We start from the raw sequence: 16,068 nt of genomic DNA, 5'->3' as shown, positions 1-16,068 counted from the left end.
ACGCGAGACTGGTTCTACCGACATGCTTCGCACACAGGTGGCTAGTGGGTGTTTGTTTCTCCAGTATTAGTTGAATTGGATTCAATGAACAGGGTTCTTTCTGAGGATCAAAAAGCAATCACTATACCACATTGTGGTTTTTAATGCGTAGGTAAGAACGGTTCTTGCTCAGCCCGTAGCAGCCACGTAAAACTTGCAACAACAAAGTAGAGGACGTCTAACTTGTTTTTGCAGGGCATGTTGTGATGTGATATGGTCAAGACGTGATGAGATATAAATTGTTGTATGAGATGATCATGTTTTATTAAAGTTATCGGCAACTGGCAGGAGCCTTATGGTTGTCTCTTTATTGCATAAGATGCAAGCACCAAATAATTGCTTTACTTTATCGCTAGGCGATACAAATAGTTGCAAGAGCAATAGTTACAAGAGCAATAGTTGGCGAGACGACCATGTGATGACACGTTGATAGAGATCAAGATGATGGAGATCATGGTGTCATGCCAGTGATGATAGAGATCATGACGGTGTTTTGGAGATGGAGATCAAAGGCACAAGAAGATGATGGCCATATCATGTCACATAGTTTGATTGCATGTGATGTTTATCCTTTATGTATCTTATTTTGCTTAGTTCGGCGGTAGCATTATAAGATGATCTATCACTAAATTTCAAGGTATAAGTGTTCTCCCAGAGTATGCACCATTGCGACAGTTCGTCGTGCCGAGACACCACGTGATGATCAGGTGTGATAAGCTCTACATTCACATACAACGGGTGCAAGCCAGTTTTGCACACGTGGAATACTCGGGTTAAACTTGACGAGCCTAGCATATGCAGATATGGCCTCGGAACAATGGAGACCGAAAGGTCGAGCGTGAATCATATAGTAGATATGATCAACATAGTTATGTTCACCATTGAAAACTACTCCATCTCACGTGATGATCGGACATGGTTTAGTTGATTTGGATAACGTGATCATTTAGATGACTAGAGGGACGTCTATGTAAGTGGGAGTTCTTAAGTAATATGAATAATTGAACTTTAATTTATCATGAACCTAGTCCTGATAATATTTGCATATCTATGTTGTAGATCAATAGCTTGTGATGTAGCTCCCCGTTTCTTTTTTAATATGTTCCTAGAGAAAACTATGTTGAAAGATGATAGTAGCAATGATGCGGACAGGGTCCATGATCTAAGGATTATCCACATTGCTGCACAGAAGAATTATGTCCTTGATGCACCGCTAGGTGATGGGCCTATTGCAGGAGCAGATGCAGACGTTATGAACGTTTGGCAAAGCTCGATATGATGACTACTTGATAGTTTACTGCACCATGCTTTACGGCTTAGAATCGGGGCTTCAAAGATGTTTTGAATGCCACAGAGCATATGAGATGTTCCAAGAGTTTAAATTAGTATTTCAGACTCATGCCCATGTCGAAAGGTATGAGACCTTTGACAAGCACTTAGCCTAAAAGATGGAGGAGAATAGCTCAGCTAGTGAGCATGTGCTTAGAATGTCTGAGTACTACAATCACTTGAATCAAGTGGGAGTTAATCTTCCAGATAAGATAGTGATTGACAGAGTTATCTAGTCACTATCACCAAGTTACTGGAACTTTGTAATGAACTATAATATGCAAGGGATAATGGAAACGATTCCCAAGCTCTTCGTGATGCTGAAATTGACGAAGGTAGAAATCAAGAAAAGCATCAAGTGTTGATGGTTGACAAGACCACTAGTTTCAAGAAAAGGGCAAAGGGAATAAGGGGAACTTCAAGAAGAATGGCAAGCAAGTTGCTGCTCAAGTGAAGAAGCCCAAGTCTAGACCTAAGCCTGAGACTAAGTGCTTCTACTGCAAATGGACTGGCCACTGCAAGCAGAACTGCCCCAAGTATTTGGCGGATAAGAAGGATGGCAAAGTGAACAAATGTATATTTGATATACATGTTATTGATGTTTACTTTACTAGTGTTTATAGCAACCCCTCGGTGTTTGATACTAGTTCAGTTGCTGAGATTAGTAACTCGTAACGGGAGTTGTAGAATGAACAGAGACTAGTTAAGGGTGAAGTGACGATGTGTTTTGGAAGTGGTTCCAAGATTGATATGATCATCATCGCACACTCCCTATACTTTCGAGATTAGTGTTTAACCTAAATAAATGTTATTTGGTGTTTGTGTTAAGCATGAATATGATTTGATCATGTTTATTGCAATACGGTTATTCATTTAAAGTCAGAGAATAATTGTTGTTCTGTTTACATGAATAAAACCTTCAATGGTCATGCACCCAAGGTGAATGGTTTATTGAATCTCGATCATAGTGATACACATATTCATAATATTGAAGCCAAAAGATGCAAAGTTAATAATGATAATGCAACTTATTTGTGGCACTGCCATTTAGGTCATATTGGTGTAAAGCGCATGAAGAAAATCCATGCTAATGGGCTTTTGGAATCACTTGATTACGAATCAGTTGATGCTTGTGAACCATGCCTCATGGGCAAGATGACTAAGACTCCGTTCTCCGGAACATGGAGCGAGCAACAGACTTGTTGGAAATAATACATACTGATGTATGCACTCCGATGAGTGTTGAGGCTCGCGGAAGGTATCGTTATTTTCTGACCTTCACAGATGATTTGAGTAAGATATGGGTATATCTTCTTGATGAAACATAAATATAAAACATTTGAAAAGTTCAAATAATTTCAGAGTGAAATGGAAAATCATTGTAAGAAAGAAATAAAGTTTCTACGATCTGATCGTGGAGGAGAATATTTGAGTTACGAGTTTGGTCTTTATTTGAAACAATGCGGAATAGTTTCGCAACTCATGCCACCTAGAACACCACAGCGTAATGGTGTGTCCAAACATCGTAACTGTACTTTATTAGATATGGTGCAATCTATGATGTCTCTTACCGATTTACCACTATTGTTTTGGGGTTATGCATTAGAGATAGCTGCATTCACGTTAAATAGGGCACCATAATCCATTGAGACGACGCCATATGAAATGTGGTTTGGCAAGAAACCAAAGTTGTCGTTTCTTAAAATTTGGGGTTGTGATGCTTATGTGAAAAAGTTTCAGCCTGATAAACACAAACCTAAATCGGAAAAGTGCGTCTTCATAGGATACCCAAAAGAAACTGTTGGGTACACCTTCTATCACAGATCTGAAAGGCAATATCTTTGTTGCTAAGAGTGTATCCTTTCTAGAGAACAAGTTTCTCTCGAAAGAAGTGAGTGGGAGGAATGTAGAACTTGATAAGGTAATTATACCTTCTCCCGAATTGGAAAGTAGTTCATCACAGAAATCAGTTCTAGTGATCTCTACACCAATTAGTGAGGAAGCTGACGATGATGATCTTGAAACTTCAGATCAAGTTACTACCGAACCTCATAGGACAACCAGAGTATGGTCCGCACTAGAGTGGTACGGTAATCCTTTCTGGAAGTCATGTTACTAGACCATGACAAACCTACAAACTATGAGGAAGCGATGATGAGCCCAGATTCCGCAAAATGGCTTGAGGCCATGAAATCTGAGATGGGATCCATGTATGAGAACAAAGTACGGACTTTGATTGACTTGCCCGATGATCGGTGAGTCATTAATAATAAATGGATCTTCAAGAGGATGATGAATGATGATACTAGTGTTACTATCTACAAAGCTCGAATTGTCGCGAAATGTTTTCGACAAGTTCAAGGTGTTGACTACGATGAGATTTTCTCACTCCTATCGATTCTTGAAAGTCTGTCTGAATCATGTTAGCAGTTGTCGCATTTTATGAAATCTGGCAAATGGATGTAAAAATTGTATTCCTTAATGAATTTCTTAAAGAAGAGTTGTATATGATGCAACTAAGGTTTTGTCGATCCTAAAGATGCTAACAAAGTGAGCAAGCTCCAGCTATCCATCTATGGACTGGTGCAAGCATCTCGGAGTTGGAATATATGCTTTGATAAAGTGATCAAAGCATATGGTTTTATATAGACTTGCAGTGAAGCATGTATTTACAAGAAAGTGAGTGGTAGCACTACAACATTTCTGATAAGTATATGTGAATGACATATTGTTGATCGGAAATAATGTAGAATTTTCTAGAAAGCATAAACGAGTGTTTGAAAAGAGGTTTTCAAAGAAAGACCTCGATGAAGCTGCTTACACATTGAGCATCAAGATCTATAGAGATAGATTAAGACGCTTGATAAGTTTTTCAATGTGTACATACCTTGACAAGATTTTGATGTAGTTCAAAAGGGAACAGTCAAAGAAGGAGTTCTTGCCTGTGTTGCAAGGTGTGAAGTTGAGTAAAGACTCAAAACCCGACCACAATAGAAAATAGAAAGAGAATGAAAATTCATTCCCTATGCCTCATTCATAGGTTCTATAAAGTATGCTATGCTGTTTACCAGTCCTATTGTATACCTTAGCATGATTCTGGCAGGGGAGTACAATAGTGATCTAGAAGTAGATCACTGGACAGTGGTCAAAATTATCCTTAGAGGAATAATGAAATACTTCTCGGTTATGGAGGTGATAAAAGAGTTCGTCGTAAAGAGTTATGTCGATGCAAGCTTTTTACATCGATCTAGATGACTCTAAGTCTCGATTTGGATACATATTGAAAGTGGGAGCAATTAGCTAAAGTATCTCCGTGCAGAGCATTGTAGACATAGAAATTTGCAAAATACATACGGATCTGAATGTTGCAGACCCATAGGCTAAACTTCTCTCACAAGCAAAACATGATCACGCTTTGGGTATTAGTCACATGGAGATGCGAACTAATCACATAAAGATGTGAACTAGATTATTGACTCTAGTGCAAGTGGGAGACGGAAGGAAATATGCCCTAGAGGCAATAATAAAGTTATTATTTATTTCCTTATATCATGATAAATGTTTATTATTCATGCTAGAATTGTGTTAACCAGAAACTTAGTACATGTGTGAATACATAGACAAACAGAGTGTCACTAGTATGCCTCTACTTGACTCGCTCGTTGAATCAAAGAGGTTAAGTTTCCTAGCCATAGACATGAGTTGTCATTTGATTAACGGGATCACATCATTAGAGAATGATGTGATTGACTTGACCCATTCCGTTAGCTTAGCACAATGATCGTTTAGTGTGTTGCTATTGCTTTCTTCATGACTTATACATGTTCCTATGACTATGAGATTATGCAACTCCCGAATACCAGAGGAACACTTTGTGTGCTACCAAAACATCACAACATAACTGGGTGATTATAAAGGTACTCTACAGGTGTCTCCGATGGTACTTGTTGAGTTGGGATAGATCGAGATTGGGATTTGTCACTCTGATTGTCGGAGAGGTATCTCTAGGCCCTCTCGGTAATGCACATCACTATAAGCCTTGCAAGCAATGTGACTAATGAGTTAGTTGCGGGATGATGCATTACGGAACGAGTAAAGAGACTTGCCGGTAACGAGATTGAACTAGGTACTGAGATACCGACGATCGAATCTCGGGCAAGTAACATACCGATGACAAAGGGAACAATGTATGTTGTTATGCGGTTTGACCGATAAAGATCTTCGTAGAATATGTGGGAGCCAATATGAGCATCCAGGTTCCGCTATTGGTTATTGACCGGAGATGAGTCTCGGCCATGTCTAGTTCTCGAACCCGTAGGGTCCGCACGCTTAACGTTCGGTGACGATCGGTATTATGAGTTTATGTGTTTTAATGTACCGGAGGTTGTTCGGAGTCCCTGATGAGATCAGGGACATGACGAGGAGTCTCAAAATGTTCGAGCCGTAAAGATCGATATATTGGAAGGCTATATTCGTACATCGGAAAGGTTCCGAGTGATCCGGGTATTTTTCGGAGTACCGGGGGAGTTACGGGAATACAGGAGTTCATATGGGCCTTAGTGGTCTTTAAGGGAAAAAGAGGAGAAGCCACGAGGGCTGGCAACGCGCCCCCCATGGGCCTAGTCCAAATTGGACTAGGGGAGGGGCTGCGCCCCCTCTTTCCTTCTCCTCCCCTTCTCCTTCCTTCCCCCTCCTTGCAGGACTAGGAAAGGAGGAATCCTACTCCTACTAGGAGGAGGATTCCTCCCCCCTTTGGCGCGTCTAGAGAGGCCGGCCGCCCTCCCCTCCCTCCTTTATATACGTGGGGAGGGGGGCACCCTAGGACGCACAAGTTGATCAGTTGATCGTTTAGCCGTGTGCGGTGCCCCCTCCACCATAATCCACCTCGGTCATATCGTAGGTGTGCTTAGGCGAAGCCCTGCGTCGGTAGCATCATCATCACCGTCATCACGCTGTCGTGCTGACGGAACTCTCCATAGAAGCTTTGCTAGATCGGAGTTCATGGGACGTCACCGAGTTGAACGTGTGCTGAACTTGGAGGTGTCGTACATTCGATACTTGGATCGGTTGGATCGTGAAGACGTACGATTACATCAACCGCGTTCTCATAACACTTCCGCTTACGGTCTATGAGAGTACGTGGACGACACTCTCCCCTCTCGTTGCTACGCATCACCATGATCTTGCGTGTGCGTAGGAATTTTTTTGAAATTACTATGTTCCCCAACAAGAACTTCAAATAATCATGACAATATCCAGGCAATGATCATTATATAGGCATAACATCCATGATTAGTGGACCGACTCCTGCCTGCATCTACTACTATTACTCCACACATGGTCTGCTATCCACATGAATAGTGTATTAAGTTCATGGGGAAATGGAGTAATGCAATAAGAATGATGACATGATGTAGAGAAGATCTATCTACATAGAGATAGACCCCATTCTTTTATCCTTAGTAGCAACGATACATATGTGTCGGTTCCCTTTCTGTCACTGGGATCAAGCACCGTAAGATCAAACCCACTACAAAGCACCTCTTACCATTGCAAGATAAATATATCAAGTTGGCCAAACAAAACCCAAATATCGGAGAAGAATTAAGAGGCTATAAGCAATCATGCATATCATAGATCGAAGAAGATTCAAATAACTTTCATGGATAAAAACATAGATCTGATCATAAACTCAAAAGTTCATCCGATCCCAACAAACAGGTTGCAAAAAGAGTTACATCATATGGATCTCCAAGAGACCATTGTATTGAGAACCAAATGAAAGAGAGGAAGCCATCTAGCTACTAACTACGGACCCGAAGGTCTACAAAGAACTACTCACGCATCATCGGAGAGGCACCAATGGAAGTGGTGAACCCCTCTGTGATGGTGTCTAGATTGGATCTCGTGGTTCTGGACTCTGCGGCGGCTGGAATTGATTTTCATCGACTCCCCTAGGGTTTCTGGAATATTGGGTATTTATACAACAAAGAGGCAGTTCAGGGGGCACCCGAGGTGGGCACAACCCACCAGGGCATGCCTGGGCCTCCTAGCACGCCCTGGTGGGTTATGCTCCCCTCGGAGCACCCCCCAGGTGCTCCTTCGCCCCATTGGGTGTCTTCTGGTCCAAAAAAATCTCCAAAAAGTTTCGCTGCATTTGGACTCCATTTCGTATTGATTTCCCGCGGTGTAAAAAACATGCAGAAAACAACAACTGGCACTTGGCAGTATGTCAATAGGTTAGTACCCAAAAAATGATATAAAATGACTATAAATTGATTATAAAACATCCAAGATTGATAATATAATGGTATGGACCAATCAAAAATTATAGATATGTTGCAGATGTATAACATGCGAAGACCACTTTTGTCAGGATGGCATGTACTAGTTGTCTCCCTTCGAATTTGGCCGTTATGGGATCCCTTCCCACCTTCATGTGGGAAGAGGACCAATGCCACCATAAATAGGACCCAGCCACTGATATGTCTCAGTCGTATCTATAATTTTTGATTGTTCCATGCCAACATTATACAACTTTCATATACTTTTGGCAACTTTTTATACTATTTTTGGGACTAACATATTGATCTAGTGCCTAGTGCCAGTTCATGTTTGTTGCATGTTTTTTGTTTCGCAGAAAATCCATATCAAATGGAGTCCAAACGGGATAAAAACTTACAGAGATTTTTTTGGAATATATGTGATTTTTGAGAAGAAGAATCAACGCAAAACGATGCCCGAGGGGAGCACGAGGCAGGGGGGGCGTGCCCCTGACCCTCGTGGCCACCACGTAAGCGGTTGGTGCCCTTCTTCCGCCGCAAGAAAGCCAATATCCAGATACAAATCATGTTAACATTTCAGCCCAATTAGAGTTACGGATCTCCGGAAATATAAGAAATGGTGAAAGGCCAGAATCTAGAGCGCAGAAATAGAGAGAGACAGAGAGACAGATCCAATCTCGGAGGGGCTCTCGCCCCTCCGCCGCCATGGAGGCCATGGACCAGATTGGAAACCCTTCTCCCATCTAGGGAGAAGGTCAAGGAAGAAGAAGAAGGGGGGCTCTCTCCCCCTCTCTCCCGGTGGCGCCGGAACGCCGTCGGGGCCATCATCGTGTGACGGCGATTTACACCAACACCTCCGTCATCTTCACCAACATCTTCATCACCTTCCCCCATCTATCTACAGCGGTCCACTCTCCCGCAACCCGCTATACCCTCTACTTGAACATGGTGCTTTATGCTTCATATTATTATCCAATGATGTGTTGCCATCCTATGATGTCTTAGTAGATTTTTGTTGTCCTATCGGTGATTGGTGAATTGCTATGATTGGTTTAATTTGCTTGTGGTTATGTTGATGTCCTTTGGTGCCCATCATATGAGCGCGTGTGGATCACATCATAGGGTTAGTTTTATGTTGATAGGACTATGTATTGGAGGGCAAGAGTGCCATAAGCTTCTACCTAGCATAGAAATTGATGTATACGGGATTGAAGGGGGACCAATATATCTTAATGCTATGGTTGGGTTTTACCTTAATGAACGTTAGTAGTTGCGGATGCTTGCTAATAGTTCCAATCATAAGTGCATATAATTCCAAGTCAGGGATGACATGCTAGCAGTGGCCTCTCCCACATAAAACTTGCTATCGGTCTAGTAAAGTACTCAATTGCTTAGGGACAATTTCGCAACTCCTACCACCACTTTTCCACACTCGCTATACTAACTTTATTGCTTCTTTACCTAAAACAGCCCCTAGTTTTTATTTACGTGCTCTTTATATTCTTGCAAACCTATCCCGCTACCCTACAAAGTACTTCTAGTTTTATACTTGTTCTAGGTAAAGCGAACGTCAAGCGTGCGTAGAGTTGTATCGGTGGTCGATAAAACTTGAGGGAATATTTGTTTTACCTTTAGCTCCTCGTTTGGTTTGACACTCTTACTTATCGAAAGAGGCTACAATTGATCCCCTATACTTGTGGGTTATCAAGACCTTTTTCTGGTGCCGTTGCCGGGGAGTTATAGCGTGGGGTGAATAGTCTCGTGTGTGCTTGTTTGCTTTCTCACTAAGTAGTTTTTATTTTGTGCTCTTGTTTTCTATCTTTAGTTATGGGTAGAAAACACAAAATACCAAAAAAAATAGTTGTATCTACTACACCAATGGTTGAAGAACCACTCAAAATCTATCACACTCCTGAAGCTTTTTACTTGGATCATCTTCGATCCCTATGTGCTCGTGCTGAAACCCCAACTAGCTTAGTTGAGGGAAAATCTTTAGATGAACATGCTTGTTGTGTGCGACACCACTTATCTCAAAAAGGGAAACTTTTACTGGATCAAAATCATCGTTTGCAATGCTATGCTTGGAATTTATGTGAAATATATGATTTTACTTGTTGTTCTGAAGACCCTAAGAAACACCTTCCCTACCAATGTTAGTTTAGTGATAATGGAATCATGTCTTCGTATGCTAAGGGTGTTTATAATTACTATGATGTTCAACAAATTGAAGAATTTGTTGCTTTTAAGGGTGCATATGAAATTGCTTCTTTGATTGGAAAGTATGATGCTACTCTTTACCACTGTTCAAGATATCTTCCGATATTCCGATAAATCAGCCGATTTGTCGCTTATCGATGTCTGACCGATAAGATATATTGGGGGATAAATCAGCCGATATGGTGATAAACTGGCCGATATGCCGATAAACTGGCCGATTTATCCCTTATCTTGGGTCGACCGATAAGTTGCCGATAAGCGATATCCCCAACATTGCTCTTTACAAATCTGAAAATTTTGCCATACTTAAATATTTTTATGATAATTATGCTTCTAATGCCTATGTTAAACCATATATTGAGGACTCCTCCGCTGTCCAAGAAGAGACTAATATTTCGCAGGAGTCTATGGAAGAAGGAATTGATGAAATTGTGGGCTCATTGGATCAAAAAGATGATGAGGAGAGCGAAGAACAAAAGAAGGGAGAGCGGATTAGCTACCCGTGCCCACCTTCTAATGAGAGTAAATCTTCAATTCATACATTGTTTAATTTAACTTCGAGCTTATCGAAGGATGATTGCTATGATGATTGTTATGATCCCGTTGATTCTTTTGAAATATCCATTTTTGATGATGCTTGCTATGCTTGTGGCCAAGATGCCAATATGAATTATGCTTATGAAGATGAACTTGCTATAGTTCCTTATGTTAAACATGAAATTGTTGCTATTGCACCCACGAATGATAGTCATATGATCTTTTTGAATTCTCCCGACTACACTATATCGGAGAAGTTTGCCCTTATTAAGGATTATATTGATGGGTTGCATTTTACCGTTGCACATGATAATTTTGATGAATATAATATGCATGTGCTGCCTGCTCCCACTTGCAATTATTATGAGAGAGGAACTACATCTCCGCCTCTCCATGTTTCCAATATAATAAAATTGCAAGAAACTGTTTATACTACGCATTGGCCTTTACTATCACTACTAGGAAAAAGGCTACTAGCAGCGCGGGTACCCGCGCTACTAGTATTGCGCTACAGCTAAACGTTAGTAGAAGCGCGGGGTAAACCCGCGCTACTACTAACAATTTACTAGTAGCGCGGATGTCAACCGCGCTACTACTAACGAAATAGTAGTAGCGCGTCTATAGTACCACACGCTACTAGTATCATGAATACTAGTAGCGCTCCATTTCACCCCCACGCTACTACTAACTAATTAGGAATTAAAAAAATAAAATCCATCAATTCCATTTTATGCATACAATTCTAACAACTAAAACACGCCCAGATTTGTAATAAACCAGCAGCATTCCACATCATTCCAAATCGAAGATTTATAGTAAACGAGGAGCATTAGAGCATATCCATTCATCTACACTTATTGCCTAGTCACTTATTCCCAGCTAGTGCAAACACAGTTGAAAGCAAACAAAAATGCATAAAAACACCAAAGAGTGGCATTCTATCCCTCCAAATGATTTGCTCCCTCTCCATCCTTGCAATCATCTTCTTCTCCCTTATGTGCTTCTCCCTTTTATGAATCCAAGATTTCTATAAAGAGCAAAGAACAAATAAAATTAAATTTCAGACATATATTTCCTTGCATGTTGTGTTGTACAGTAGCTACAGGAATAAATATACGAAAACAAAAAAGTGAGTGATTTCTATTAACAAGAGATCGCTGCACATAGAAAAACAAGGTTAAAAGCCAAGATGCAACAGGAGGAAAATGTGCCAAGAATAGCACTGTTTTCATCAAGTGTTTGCAAGCCTTCAGTAACTTGAAAGTAGTAAAGTGTCGGTGTTACATGAGTTGTGTGGTCAATTGGCATCACAGGTTTTTGAGAACATTGCCACCATGCTCATATGCTCATATACATACCAAACTCCATCAAGTGTGGAAGCTTTTGTAGAAATTGGCCCCATAGGGTTTTGTTCTAGCACCGCCACTGAAGCAGTAGATTGACTCATAACAAGTTTAATTCAGCCGAGCAAACAATAAAAAGTCTGAGGATCAACATTAACCAAAACTAAGTGATTGTGTTAAACTAGGTGTTAGTGCTATAGACCAACATAATGAACATGACCAAGCATTTAAAAATCCATGTGATTCACAGATATGACAATCAGAAGCAGATAGTGAAATTAGCAATTAAGATTGAAGAACAAAGCAACATTTTCATGTTCTATCAAGAGCTTGACCTTCTTTTCCCTAAAAAGGGTTTGACCTTTTAGGTGTATGCCAAGTGACACTGCAACAAGCTAGATTGGGATGGACAAACAATAATCAAGTATGAAAATGAAAATGAACAGAAACAAAATCCATTCATACATGTTCCAGTGCGCGTCCATCTTTGCCTGAAAATCATGAATTCTGTGTTTGGATTTTTTTAATCGTCTGCCTACTGTTTCAAGAAACAATAAGGCGTACGCCCAAATCCAAGCTCTATTGTAGTGTCCTATTTCAAAGCACTAAGCTTACAGAAGTACAAGAACAGACAATCATGATTGTTTCGACACTCGCTGCACGACAACATGCATTTGTCTGGCCAGAGTCAATTGCCAACCTAAACACGCAACCGTGATAATTACATACACACAGCCCAACTTGGTATTCAGCTTGACACCTATATGACACACTGCTCTACCCAATAACGGAAAGACCTTGACTGCTCCACAGAAAGGCACGATGCCTACACATGTAGGTACTAGTGAAAACTACCTACACAGCATCAACAACACGATGCATCACTAATCTGGAGGAGACGAAGCAACAAATCCCACGGCCCCAGTACCAAAGCATCGAGCTTTGGAATAAGAGCCACCTCCACAGCGGGGGAGTTCGTGGGTCGATCCGCGCAGGAATCCCCCAGACATCGCATGGTAAGCAGCCATTTCCTAGTGCAGACACTACATGGGCCATCAGGTGTGATTTGGCGCGCGCGTGTAGCTGGTCCTCAAGAATTACTAGCTGTTCTAAATTCCAATTTTCTACTGCTGACTAACTTCACCTAGCAAACAATAACTTATGCTAATCATGCTACTTCCGAAACATAAAATGAAAGCAAACCTAGTTATCTAACTCGAATCGAACGAAGCCTAAGTGAGCAGCATAAAATTCACCGAGAATAAGAAGCCTCAGTTAGATCAATACAAATTACTACATCTCGACCAATGGGTGACCACGAGACAATGAAACGAAGCTCCATGTGTAGAAGAAACGAGGGAGAACCGATCCATACCCTGATGAAGCGGTACTTGGGCTCGAACTTCCTGGCGGACTCGAGGTTGTCGTAGATGAGACCGAATCTGGAGGACCTGCCACCTCTGAAGTGGGTGCGGAACTTGAACACGAAGATGCAGTTGGGTTCCTTCACCTCGTACACCTTGGGCAGCCACTCCTTCAGCTCCGCCTGAGCACAAGCACACGAACGGTTCAGAATCGCCGGCGAAATGCAACAGAGCTAAGGAACGAGAGGAAGGGGACGAGATCTCCAACCTTGGAGACGTTGGCGCCACGGGGCTGACCCCGTCTGCTGGAGGAGACAGCGAGGGGGCGGGGCGCTGGGGGAGGCGGCGCGTGTGCGGGTGCAGAGGCTGGGGATCGCCGGTGGGGAGGTCGCCGGGGTGGTGGGTGGCGGCAGCGGCGTGGGATGGGAGGGAGACGAGGGGTGAATCAGGAGAAGAGAGGAGGTGGAAGGGGATCAGGATCGAGGGTTGGGTGTTTTTTTGAGACAAATAGTGGTGGTGGAGTGGGACGGTTGGTGGGGTGGATCGAGGTGGGTGGTGCGGGAATATACTAGTAGCGTTGGCATCTGACCTGCGCTATAGCTATTCACAAAGTAGTAGCGCAGGTTTATAACCCTCGCTACTACTATGGTAATGTCTCGGGGGGCACGGCAGAGACCACTTAGTAGTAGCGAGGGTTAAAAACCTGCGCTACTACTATCAACTTAGTAGTAGCAAGGGATAAAAACCCACGCTACTAGTAAGTAGCAGTAGCGAGGGGTACAAACCCGCGCTACTAGTAAGCGTCTGTGTATAAGCTTTTCTCTAGTAGTGTATGTGTGCATGAATTGTTCTGTTATGACATGCCGATGCATAGGAAGAGAGTTAGACTTCGTTGTTGCATGATATATGTTACTTTGTGCTCACTACTAAATCACAAATCATTGTTAATTAAAATTGGCTTTGATATACCTTGATCCGGGTGGATCCATTACTTGAGCACTATATGCCTAGCTTAATGGCTTTAAAGAAAGCGCTGCCACAGAGACAACCCGGAAGTTTTAGAGAGTCATTTATTTCTGTTGTGTGCTTTTATAAAGTTTAAAAATAAAAATAATGTGCCAAGATTTGCCTTTAGGATGTTTACTTTGCTTGTTGGTTTGTGTGGTGCAAAACAGTAACTTTGGCTGTAGTGCGTGATTTTACATTTTTTTACTGGAACGTCAAATGGTTCTGAAACTTTCTGCAATGTATTTATATACAAATTTTTTATTTTTCCTAATTGTTTCATAATTTTTGGAGTACCATAGGTATGGTGAATGTTTAGATTACTACATACTGTCCTGTTTAAGATAGATTCTGTTTTTGATGCATAGTTTGCTTGTTTTGATGAAACTATCGATTCCTATCAGTGGATTAAGACATGGAAAAGTTATATTACAGTATCTACAGTGAAAAAACAAAATATGAATTGGTTTGCAATAGTACTTAGAGTAGTGATTTGCTTTATTATACTAACGGATTTTACCGAGCTTTCTGTTGAGTTTTGTGTGGATGAAGTGATCAAAGATCGAGGAGGTCTCGATATGAGGAGAAGGAGGAGAGGCAAGAGCTCAAGCTTGGGGGTGCGCAAGGCACACTAAGTAAATATTCAAGGAGACTCAAGCATCTAAGCTTGGAGATGCCCCGGAAGGCATCCCATCTTTTTTCAACAAGTATTGGTATGTTTTCGGTTTCGTTTCCTTCATGTGATGTGTGCAAATCTTAGAGCGTCTTTTACATTTAGTTTTCACTTTTCTTTGATGCACCATGATGGTAGGAGATAGTCCATGGTTGATTTATATAATGCTCATCACACTTCACTTATATCTTTTGAGTATGGCTTTATAGAATGCTTCATGTGCTTCACTTATATCATTTGAAGTTTGGATTGCATGTTTCTCTTCACATAGAAAATCGCCATTTGTAGAATGCTCTTTTGCTTCACTTATATTTGTTACAGCATGGGCATATATTTTGTAGAAAGAATTAAACTCTCTTGCTTCACTTATATCTATTTATAGAGATGACATGAATTGGTCATTCACATGATTAGTCATAAAATCCTACATAAAACTTGTAGATCACTGAATATGATATGTTTGATTCCTTGCAATAGTTTTGCGATATAAAGATGGTGATATTAGAGTCATGCTAGTGGGTAGTTGTGGATTGTAGAAATAATTGTGTTGAAGTTTGTGATTCCCGTAGCATGCACGTATGGTGAACCGTTATGTAACGAAGTTGGAGCATGAGGTATTTATTGATTGTCTTCCTTATGTGTGGCGGTGGGGGATGAGTGATGGTCTTTTCCTACCAATCCATCCCCCTAGGAGCATGTGCGTAGTACTTTGTTTCGATGACTAATAGATTTTTGCAATAAGTATGTGAGTTCTTTATGACTAATGTTGAGTCCATGGATTTTACGCACATTCACCCTTCCATCATTGCTAGCCTCTTCGGTATCGTACATTCCCCTTTCTCACCTTGAGAGTCGGTGCAAACTTCGCCGGTGCATCCAAACCCTGTGATACAATACGCTCTATCACACATAAGCCTCCTTATATCTTCCTCAAAACAGCCACCATACCTACCTATCATGGCATTTCCATAGCCATTCCAAGATATATTGCCATGCAACTTCCATCATCATCATATACATGACTTGAGAATTTATTGTCATATTGCTTTACATGATCGTAAGATAGCTAGCATGATGTTTTCATGGCTTGTCCGTTTTTGATGTCACTGCTACACTAAATCATTGCACATCCCGGTACACTGCCAGAGGCATTCATATAGAGTCATATCTTTGTTCTAGTATCGAGTTGTAATATTGAGTTGTAAGTAAATAAAAGTGTGATCATCATCATTGTTAGAACATTATCCCATGTGAGGTTATCAAAATAAAAGTGGCCA

The 16,068-nt window shown here is 41.2% G+C and overlaps 1 long non-coding RNA gene across 1 annotated transcript; it reads right to left on the bottom strand.

The window, feature by feature from the left end:
• Window positions 1–11,198: 11,198 nt before the first annotated feature.
• On the bottom strand, window positions 11,199–13,631 carry LOC125553878 (uncharacterized). Its single transcript, XR_007304248.2, has 3 exons — window positions 13,382–13,631; window positions 13,125–13,295; window positions 11,199–11,433 (listed from the first exon to the last, which is right to left on the bottom strand). It is a non-coding gene; the product is annotated as an uncharacterized LOC125553878 (long non-coding RNA).
• Between the last annotated feature and the right edge of the window lie 2,437 nt (window positions 13,632–16,068).

Source organism: Triticum urartu, chromosome 4A (genome assembly GCF_056163025.1).
Source record: "Triticum urartu cultivar PI428250 chromosome 4A, HENAU_Tu73, whole genome shotgun sequence".
NCBI classification, from domain to species: domain Eukaryota; kingdom Viridiplantae; phylum Streptophyta; class Magnoliopsida; order Poales; family Poaceae; genus Triticum; species Triticum urartu.
The sequence above is the reverse complement of the archived record's forward strand: the minus strand, read 5'-3'. Positions and strand labels throughout refer to the sequence as shown.